Genomic DNA, 10,563 nt, shown 5'->3' with positions numbered 1-10,563 from the left:
CTCTGGAAGAAACTTTTTAAAAAATAGCTTTTGTTTTGTATTTTGTCCACATGAGTAATTTTATTGCTCTTATAAATAATTTCCCCAGAGCCCAGGTCAGTAAAATTTTATTAGCCTGTCTTCCAAAATGGCCATAACATGTATTAACTTTTTAAAAAAATTATATTTATTGATTTCAGAGAGGAAGGGAGAGGGAGAGAGAGATAGAAACATCAATGATGGGAGAGAATAATTGATTGGCTGCCTCCTGCACATCCCCTACAGGGGATCAAGCCTGAAACCCAGGCATGTGCCTTTGACTGGGGGCCCTTCAGTCCTCAGACTGATGCTTTATCCACTGAGCCAGCTAGGGCTGTATAAACTTTTTTTGGTAAACTAAACAGAAAGTGATTGTCTATCCATAAATAGCAAAAGAAAATTTGCTGTTTTGTGCTTGTGTGAATTGGCTAAGTCATGTGTCTGCAGGCTCTATTTTCACATGCATATTGCTTAACTAATAGATATTAGGATTGTGAGAACATTTTAATTAAAAATACTTAAAAATATATGGCTCCGTTTCTGTCAATTGAATGGATTAAATTCCTCTCCATTAAATATAGCTCAATGTTCTGTCTCATTTAATGACTTTATTCTTAAATATCTGGATTCAAAGATTATAACTTATTACAGTCACAATGCTTTCTCCCACCTAAGTTCTGGACCGAATAATAAATTAGACATATAGAAATAATATCAACTTTATTATTGTATTGGAGTAAACAACATGGCCGACCAAATAAAGAGATTCCTAATATTGCTCCTGGGTCTAGGTGTTGGGTCCTGTCTCAGGGGGAAATATGCAGCAGATGTGCACATGTATATTTTCCAAATGACATGTACAAAAATGGCCATAGAAGTCATACACATAATAGCCCCCAAAGGCAAACATCCAACTAAACAGTAGAAGAAACAAATGAAAACTGTGGTATATTTAGGCAATGGCGTAGTAGATAGTACTGTGAGTGAACAAAGTACAATGCAGCCATATTGATAAATCCACAAAATAATGTTCAGGGGAACAAAAGCTACATATGAGAATACATACTGTATAATTCCATTTTTATAAAATAAAGTTTGAACACAAGCAAAACTAAAAGAGTGTTAGAATCAGGAGCATGGTCACCTTTGGGGGCAATAATTGAAAGGGGACCCAGAAGGCCTACCATTCCTAGAAATGTTCTTTTTTCCTTTATCTGGCTGCTGGTGCTGTGCATATATGATATGTTCTCTTGTTTCTCTATTGTAATTGAATAAAAACATTTTTAAACAGTTACTTTTGACCTCTTGTGCTTGTCTAGTTATTGAGCCATCCCTCACTTCTCCATAGTCAAATTCCTTTAAAACATCATCTCCCCAAAGCCTGGAGTCATCCTTGACTCTTCTATTTGCCTCACACACCATATGCAATCTACCATTAAACCCTGCTAGATCTAACTTCAAATATATCGAGTCTGATTACTTCTCACCATCTCATGAGTACTCTGGTTTATCATTTCCTATTGGCTTTATTGCAATGAGCAACCAACTGGTCACCCATACCACTCAGCCTTTTCTCCACACAGCAAACAAGGAGAGTTTTAAAAATCTAAAATCATATCATGTCATTTCTTTGCTCAAGCCCATTCCATTTCCTTCTGAATAAAAGTTAGAGTCCTTAAAGTTCTTATAAGTCTAAACTCTCTTTCCTCTCTAATCCATTCTCTGACTTCTCTCCCACTTGTTCCCTCTACTCCTGTCACATTGGCCTTGACATAGTATTTTCCCAGAGACTTTACACTTGCAAGCCCCTCTATCTGGAATGCTTTTCTTGCAATTATTTTCATTGCTTGTTTTCTCACTTCTTTCAAGTCAAATCTCTCAACCTCAATATACCTTTCTCCCACCAAATTACATAATATTGTAATCCTCTTTCCCCTTCACTTGCTAATTTTTCTCCATGGTACTTACAGCTCCCATTTGAGTGTTTTTAAGTGTGTGTGTGTGTATGTGTGAATATTTTAAACTGGGGTGCAGAACCTTTGAGATTCCTCTTTATCCCATAAGTCAAGCTATGCAATGCAATTATATTTTATCCAGGATCTATTTTTTATTTCTTTGTTTTTGTTGGTTCTTTTTCTGTTAATAGAAAATTTCTTCAGACTAACTGGAGAATTATATTCAGAATTGTCTGGGATAATATTACAAACTGATGGAAGGTGCAATAAGGTTGCATCTTTTATTTTTAACTCTCTTCCACTCCTCCCACCACCCCAGCCTGGTGGTCTTTTACAAATGAAATGACCACCCACTCAGTTTCTAAAGTCAGAAAACTGGGAGTCATTTTGACTCCTTCCTTTGCCTCACTACCACATTCCCTTTGTGGAAACAGTTAGGCAAGAACCTCACAGGAAGGTCTAATAAACTCATGGGAAGAAGAGTGAATGGTTTCAACCAAGTCTAGGCAGACATTGCAAATCTTTAACATACTATACATTAGAACTTTGAGTTCTCACTCTTAATCTTTAAAAAATGCAGCTTCCCCAAAATGGTAACCCAAAATTAGTTACTAAGCCACACATACTCAGATTTTTACCACAAACTCTCCAACCCTTCCTCCAATCTTACCTAACTTGGTGAAAGATTCTCCTTGTTGGTCTGATGAAGTAAGTAAACAGCCATGTGAGGCAGCAAGGAACTGAGGGCACCCGCTAGGATCTGACAGCAGCCTCTAATCTCCAGCCAGCAAAACCTAGAGTCCTTACTCATGCAACCGTAAGGAAATAAATTCTGTCAGCTACCTGAATGTGCTTAAGAATAGGTTTTCCCCAGTTGAGCTTCCAGATGAAAACACAGCCTGGCTGGCACCTTGATTGCAGCCATGTGAGGCCCTGAGCAGAGGCACCCAACTAAGCCATGCCTCACCTCCTGATCCACGAAAGCTGCAAGATAATAAATGTGTGCTGTGTTAAGCCACCTAGATTTGTGGTAGTTACATGACAATAGAAAGCAAATACACACTGGATTGGTGCATGGAAAATGGAACAGGAAAAGCCAACTTCAAATTTCAGCCCCACCACTTACCAGCAGTAACTATGGTACTCAGTTATGTCTTCAAAATGGGTATGATAATAAAACCTGCCTTCCCAGGTTGTTGGCAAGATGACATGGCAACTCAGGCAGAGGAAAGATTTAATAAGGGAGTAAATATCTCATTTTATTTAGGTCAGTGTTGGCACATATTAGGGGCTAAGTGTTACTTGTCAAACTCAAGGAAGAGAGGTCTTTTGCAGGTTGAAAGCAAGAGGAAATAACATTTTCCACTTAAAAAATATCACCCTCTTATAGATCCTGTAAAGCAGGGTTCCTCAAACTTTTTAAACAGGGGGCCAGTTCACTGTCCCTCAGACTGTTGGAGGGCCGGACTATAGTTTAAAAAAAACTATGAACAAATTCCTGTGCACACTGCACATATCTTATTTTGAAGTAAAAAACCAAAACGGGAACAAATACAATATTTGTATTTGCATGTGGCCCGCGGGCCGTAGTTTGAGGACCCCTGCCTTAAAGGGTTCTGTCATTTCATTTCCCCATACAATAGCCTAGTTCCTGCCCACTGTTCTTAGTCCATAGGCTGAAATATTAGAAACCCATTTTAAAGAAGTTTGAAAGAAGCAGGAGGAAAAGGCAGAGGCTGACAACCAAAATGACAAAATGAGATGCATTAAGAAATAACCAAGGCATTTCAAATTATAAACTTGTCCTGCTTAATATCAGTAAGTTATTCCTAAAAATCAAGAATTCTGCATGAAGACAATTCTTTTTCATAATTTTAAAGGGAAGAAATATATGCTATTATTCAACCCAAACTCTCATCCACTTCCCTAAAATGTAAGTAAAAGTCAGTAAACTATCCACATATAAGAAGTAAATTAACGGGTTATAAATTACTTGCTCACCAAAATAATCACAACGCTGGTAACAGCTGCTGTGTGTGAAGTGTGTGGCTGCAGTTAGAGTCAGCACCATCTGGGGCACACTTCCTTTTATTGCACAGCAGGCTTTTCAAAACTCCACATGATTCTGATGGTCTGTCAGTTCTGCTTAGAATTTAAATACAGACTTGTCTCACACTTCTTGTTTAAAATGTTGTGCTGCACTGTAGGCACATAAATTAAAATTTACCTAAATAAACATTGGCAGAAAAATGTTGGGTTGAAAAATACATACCTTCTCTGATGTTTGGGTGTAAAAAACCAATGAGGCAGTCTATATATATATATAAAATCAGGAGGTCACATTCTGCAATTATTTCTATACATCAGTGGTTTTCAACCTGGAATGATTTTATTCCCCCAGGAGGCAAATTTGGCCATGTCTGGAGACATCTTACAATGCATCTTACTCCCCATAATAAAGAATTATCAGGACCTACATGCCCACAGTGCCAAGGTTGAGAAAACTGCTATGTGCGGTTGCCACAAACTAGGAAATACTCAATATAATATTTGTACATAGTTTTTTTGAAATTGTTTGCCTTCATAATTTAATAATTAAAATAATAGCAAATATAGGAATATAAAGGATTAATGTGGAAGGAAATATTCCAAAAAGACACTTTATATTACTTTATACTATTTTAATTGTATTTGTATCATTTGAACCAGGAAGACCTTGAGTAGAATTAGTTTTCCCAGTCTTTGTGAAAGGTAAAATACGCTCTATTAAAGTGGCAACTGCAACTGGACCTTCTTAATGACTGATTTTTATACTACAAAGGAATATGGTTAAACAATACAGGAGACAGTTCATTAACTACAAGTGGGAACCTGCTTCTGAAAGGGGGTGGAAACATGGTTGAATAGAAATGGCACAGATTTTGGAGACAGAAACAAAGTTTGACTCCTTCCTCTGTTCCATGGTATGTGATCTCAGGCAACTTAGCCTTTCTGTACCTCAGCTTCAGCACTGCAGAATTGTTAAAATATTTTCAATACATGTTAAAAACAAGCACCTTGTACAGCACTTAGAGCATAGTAAATATTCTATACATTTTAGTTCCTTTATATTTCATGAACATAGATACTGGAATTTGTTTTTACATTTACTGTCTGTTTCTAAATAAATTGATGAGAAAGTAAGTCTTGTGGATAACTGGATTCTTTGCCAGGAAGGTAGGGGGCTGGATATGCTCTGGAATTCTAAGACACTATGACTTAATGACTATGATTCTGTGGTTCTAGTACTGAGTGGAGAAATCACTATGGGCTCATTGCTAGGGACTCCATGTAAGACTGAGGGAAGACCATGATGGTGGTTACAATGTTCACTCATTCCATCTTTTTATAGAGTTTGCCATTGAATCATGGATCCATCACTCCAGGTCAAAAGATCGGCCCATACCATCACTGTCCAACCGAAAGAAACTATACTGACTGCGTTTCCTTTTTGGCCTCATAGCTCTCTGCTGGATTTCCTCAAAGGAGAGCCAAGAGTCTTAGGGGTAAGTCCTCTCCCATCCATGGGTCTCCCTGGAAGGGAACAAAGGTTATTTCTCCATGTATATTTCCAGAAGGGAGGGAGTGGGCTCTCCCCTCGCCCCCTTCAGCCACAATGTATCTTTCCTGATTAATCATAAATACTTGTAAGTCATTTGCTTGTACAAAAATTAGATCAGTAGAAGAGCCAATAATACGATTTCCCTAGATATTTTTGTAAACAAGATAAATAGAAATTGTGTTCAGAAACATGTACAGTGTGCTTCATGTCTTAGTAATGTTTCTGAGGGCTTACTTAACACTGAGAAATAGAATATTTACCTATAATTACAAACTCCCCGACCCTGAGGAAATCCTCACACTGTTTCATGAAGAGTTAGTACTGTCTTTGAATCATAGCAGAGGGGATGTAAGAAATCGGTGTAATTTTTCCAAATATTTTATTGAGGAGGTGACATCAGGGTGTGGTGGCACCTCTGAGCTTGGAGCAAAAGCCATTGGAAGAGAGCTGAAACTTCCACTTCATGCTGTTAAAGGCTTTGGGAGTTCTTTAAAAATCACAATGCTCCAAAGTCATCCACAAAGTGGACATACACATACAAACAATTTCAGTCATACATGCACATTGAAGGGACAAGAGTAAATTCACTACTTGTGGCAGGCACAGTGACACAGAGGTGTGGCCTGGGGACAAAGCCTGGAATGCTGAAGGAGCAGCTCTGCCCTGAGAAGAGCCACTGACCCTGCACGACCACCATGGAGTTCCCCTCCCTGCAGACTGATAAGTCCACTAGGTTACTCTCCACTCTTGTCAGGCCGCTGCATATAGAGATGGGACACAACCTCACCCTAGTTTCTCTGCTCTGCATCAGCAAACTTCATAAAGTATTAGAGAAGTGGGCTGAGCTACAATCCCAAAAGCATACAGTGAACGTGGGAAATGTGTGTGTGTTGGGGTGTGGGGATAATAACAGGATGCAGATGCTATAGAAGGGAAAAAATGTAAGGGTGAATAGTTTGTAGTCTCTGTCCTCAGGAAGAGGACATATACTCAAATTCGTCTGATACAAGATAAATTGGTAACACCAGGAGATATAGCAAGTAGTGTTGCACAAGAGTAAACCATCTGAACTTGAAGGACCCAGGCAAATGTGATGAGGAAAGAGACAATGGGCCCCTGAAAATCTGAGCATGGTTGGTCAATGGAAAGAGGAATGCATTAAGGAGCTTAGAGGGAAGCCCAAGGGACCTGGGAGAGCAGGGCACTTGTGACCTCGTGTACCCAATTCTCTCTTCACAGGCTATCCAGATCCTGCTTGCCTTGATCATTATGGGCATTGGAACTATATTTGCAGTTAATTACTTCCTTTTCTCCCAAAGATTTCCACTTGTTTTCTGCACAGGATATACATTCTGGGGAGCACTTATTGTGAGTACTGTCAGGAGCTTTAGAAAAATTACTACAAAGACTGTCTTGAATCATAGAATAATGAATCCCGTGAACATGGTCCCCAAGGAGACCAGGCCCTTCCACAGTAAAAGTGACTCTATTTGGACACTACTCTATCATCATCATCATAGCAATAACTACTCTCAGGTGTTCAGTATTTAAAGGTTTCCATGCCCCTTGTGTATATAGTAAGGCATTAGCTCTTTTCTACCAATCTAGGGGATTAGATGGTAAATATCCCATTTTCCCCTTTGCAAATAAGGAAATTGAGTTTGAGAGAAGTTAATAATTTAAACACATCTAGCTAGCACTCATAGAATCACAGACTTTCATAGCTTAACAAGAAGTTTAAGATAATTATTATGGTTCAATCCCCTTGTTATCCCAAAAGACAATTTTATGAGCGTCACTCATCTCGTTAATTATAGAGCCATAAATAAAATTCTCAGTATAGTGCTATTTCCATCTAATCCTCACAGCCGTGGCTCCTGTTGTTGTGCCACAATATTTAAGGGTAGACTCATTAGAGTTTCCCCCAATAGAACATACACTCCCAAGAGGGTAAGGATATTGTCTCAATTGCCATTACATTCTCAGGACCTAAACTCATGCTTAATGCACAGTAGATGAATGAATGAATCATCCAATAAACAAATGGATGAAATGAAAAATAGTAGTCTCATTTGTTAAAATCCCTGCTCTCTTTATTTTTATTTTTTAAACATCTTTTTATTGATTTCAGAGAGGAAGGGAGCGGGAGAGAGAGATATAAACATTATTGATGAGAGAGAATCATTGATTGGCTGCCTCCTCCTGCATGCCCCCTACTGGGGAGCAAGCCTGCAACCCAGGCATGTGCCCTGACCAGGAATCAAACAGTGACCTCCTGGTTCATAGGTCTATGCTCAACCACTGAACCACGCCAGCTGGGCATGCACTGTTCTCTTTAGATGAACATAAATATTTCATGCCTTTTAAATAATTTGCATTTCAAAGACAATTAGTAGAGTTTTCATTTCTAAATATAAATAACACTGAATATGATTTTCAAACTAAACATGTCACACTGTAGAAAAATCAAACCGAACAACTCCTCACTTGCCCATTTTACAACAGGAATTTTCCCAGTGTGACTTTGTGTGATCTGCAGGCATGAATTTTAAATCCTGGCAGACTGCTTGTTAAAAACTCCACTCTTCATTGAAAAGATATTTACTGAGCACAAAGTATATCTTCAGTAGTGTGCTAGGTGCTGAGAGTTCTGATAAATAAACCCTCTCTGAGAGAACTGGTGAATTGCTCTTAGAATTAGGTACCTTATCATGTACTACGGAGGGTTTTTTTTTTAAAATTTAAATTCTTTATTGTTGAAAGTATTAAATATGTCTCCTTTTTCCCCCATTGACCTTTCCCCAACCGCTTCCACCCCCCAGCACATGCCCTCACCCTCTCTACTGTCTGTGTCCATTGGTTATGCTTATATGCATGCATACAAGTCCTTTGGATGAACTCTTACCCCTCTCCCCCTCCCCTGCCTTCCCTCTGAGGTGGGATAGTCTGTTCAATGAGTAATAGGGAATTTTAAACAGCAATCTGGCCCTCATCATAGAGTACTTGGCCTTGCAGGACCTGATATTGCTTTGTCAATAGCCTCTTTCATGAAGACAGGAGGGTTTTAGTCTTAGACACCCAGGTGGATATCCCCACAATCAGACAGCCATTTCAAGAGAGTGTTTGAATCTTTTAAATGATATGACTCAGAAACTGGTTCTCTGCCAAGAAGCTGCTATTACAAATGGAAGAGTAATGCCTTCCTCATACTCAATGGAACCTAAGAAATTGAATTCTCCAGAAGAAACTACTTTTCAGACCCCCAAATCTAGTCATATGCCTCGACCTTCATTGCTATCATTAGTAGACATCACTGATTTTCTCAAAATTACCTACACCGATGTTGCAAGTCCCCTTCGGTCCCCATTTGGCTCTAGTGTAATGAGTTGGATGGCTGGAACTTTTTATGTAAACGCCTGCTATGGGTCACCTCAGTGTTCTCAGGTAATAAGAAAAGGACTAAGATTATGGACTTCTGCTTCTGATCAGCAAATGAATGAATTTTCTAGACAGCCCAGTGTGATTTATTATAGATTTAGAATAAATGTGAACAATTTAAGCATTTCTTGTCAAAATGGATGCTGATAATGTATTTTTTCAGTACGCATCCAGAGGCCTCCATTCAGGCTGGGTTTTCCCCCTAGATATTTGGGTGGGCATTAGAAAGTCTGCCTCAGTGGCAGCAGCATTTACAGAAGATAGATTTGGTATTGTCCAGTTTACACTACCAGTAATTATTGTTGATGCTGCAAGGGGTAGTTGACAAGTACTCAAGCTTCTTCATGATTCCTAAATTCCACCTTGGATTTCAGGAACCCTGTGGATGCTTCTTATAAAACATTAAGATTTGTACTTAGAGCATCACTAAAAACTGTTGTCTATTGAATAACTACTACATTTGTCAAATCTGAATGTTGTTCAAGCATCTGCAGAAGATCAGCAGAGACTTCAACAGTTCTTGGAGTTCAGAGAATAGTTAGTATACAGTGTTCATTACACTGCTGATACAACTATAGATGGGACAGTAAGTATTCGGCATTCTTGCAACAGAAGAAAATAGACTAATTCGATGCTTCTTTTGTCATGGTGGTTGCTTTGAAAACTGTACTTTAATGGGAGAAATCATGGAAAGAAATTATCAACAGAATTACCCGAAATGGCCTTTTCTGTACCAGTTGCTTATTGTGTGCACATTACAATAAAATCTTTCTTTAATTCCCACCCCCGCCCCCCGCAAATGGCTGAGATCATTATACTAGATTCTGGCCCCCATATCAGCCTTTGCTTAGAGAGTTCCAGCCTGAGAAAGTCTCCTTCCATCTGCTCAGAGCAGACACAGTTCACCTTTCCCCATTTCAGACCGAGAACCCAGAATTATCTTTTGTTTTGGAGCCCAGCTGGACCAAACATCTGAGAGGAATACCTTAGAACTTAAAGAGGGGCCTGCTTCTCCCAGCTGATCCTAGCAAAGAGTCTTTGGGTAGTGCTGAGCATCTCTTACATCTTCTCTTCTGATGCTCAGGTGGAAAGACTGGGAGGTTTGGGAGAATCACAGACAAATAGATTAAAATATAATCTCCAGAGTAAACTATGTTGTAAGGTGGTGAAATTTATCACCTGTTAACTTTGGTCTCCTTTCTTTTTAAAAGTTTATTATTACAGGATATTTCACAGGACTCAACTGGGATAAACATAAGGTAAGTCATTTTTTGTGACTTCTTTATAATTTAAAATTATCTACTTGCTTTATCTCATCTTTGTGTATAAAGCCTTTAGGAATCTAGGGTCTCTCAGGAAAATCTTTATACATCAAATTTGCAGTTCAAGTAATTCCTGTTTGTCAGTGTCGCCATTAACTCTACATCCTCCTACTGGTTCCTCATTCTCTGGTCAACTAAACTGAAAGAGTTGCTTATTAGAAACCGTTCTATGTTCCTCTGACTCAATGATTTTCAACTGGTGTGCCACAAAAAAAGTTTAAAACATGCA

The 10,563-nt window shown here is 38.8% G+C and overlaps 1 pseudogene; it reads left to right on the top strand.

The window, feature by feature from the left end:
- The first annotated feature begins 4,882 nt into the window (after positions 1-4,882).
- Positions 4,883-9,550, top strand: LOC102437404 (annotated as a pseudogene).
- Positions 9,551-10,563: the final 1,013 nt, after the last annotated feature.

The sequence above is a fragment of the Myotis lucifugus genome, unplaced genomic scaffold (assembly GCF_000147115.1).
Source record: "Myotis lucifugus unplaced genomic scaffold, Myoluc2.0 scaffold_97, whole genome shotgun sequence".
Taxonomy (NCBI): Eukaryota; Metazoa; Chordata; class Mammalia; order Chiroptera; family Vespertilionidae; genus Myotis; species Myotis lucifugus.
The sequence above is the reverse complement of the archived record's forward strand: the minus strand, read 5'-3'. Positions and strand labels throughout refer to the sequence as shown.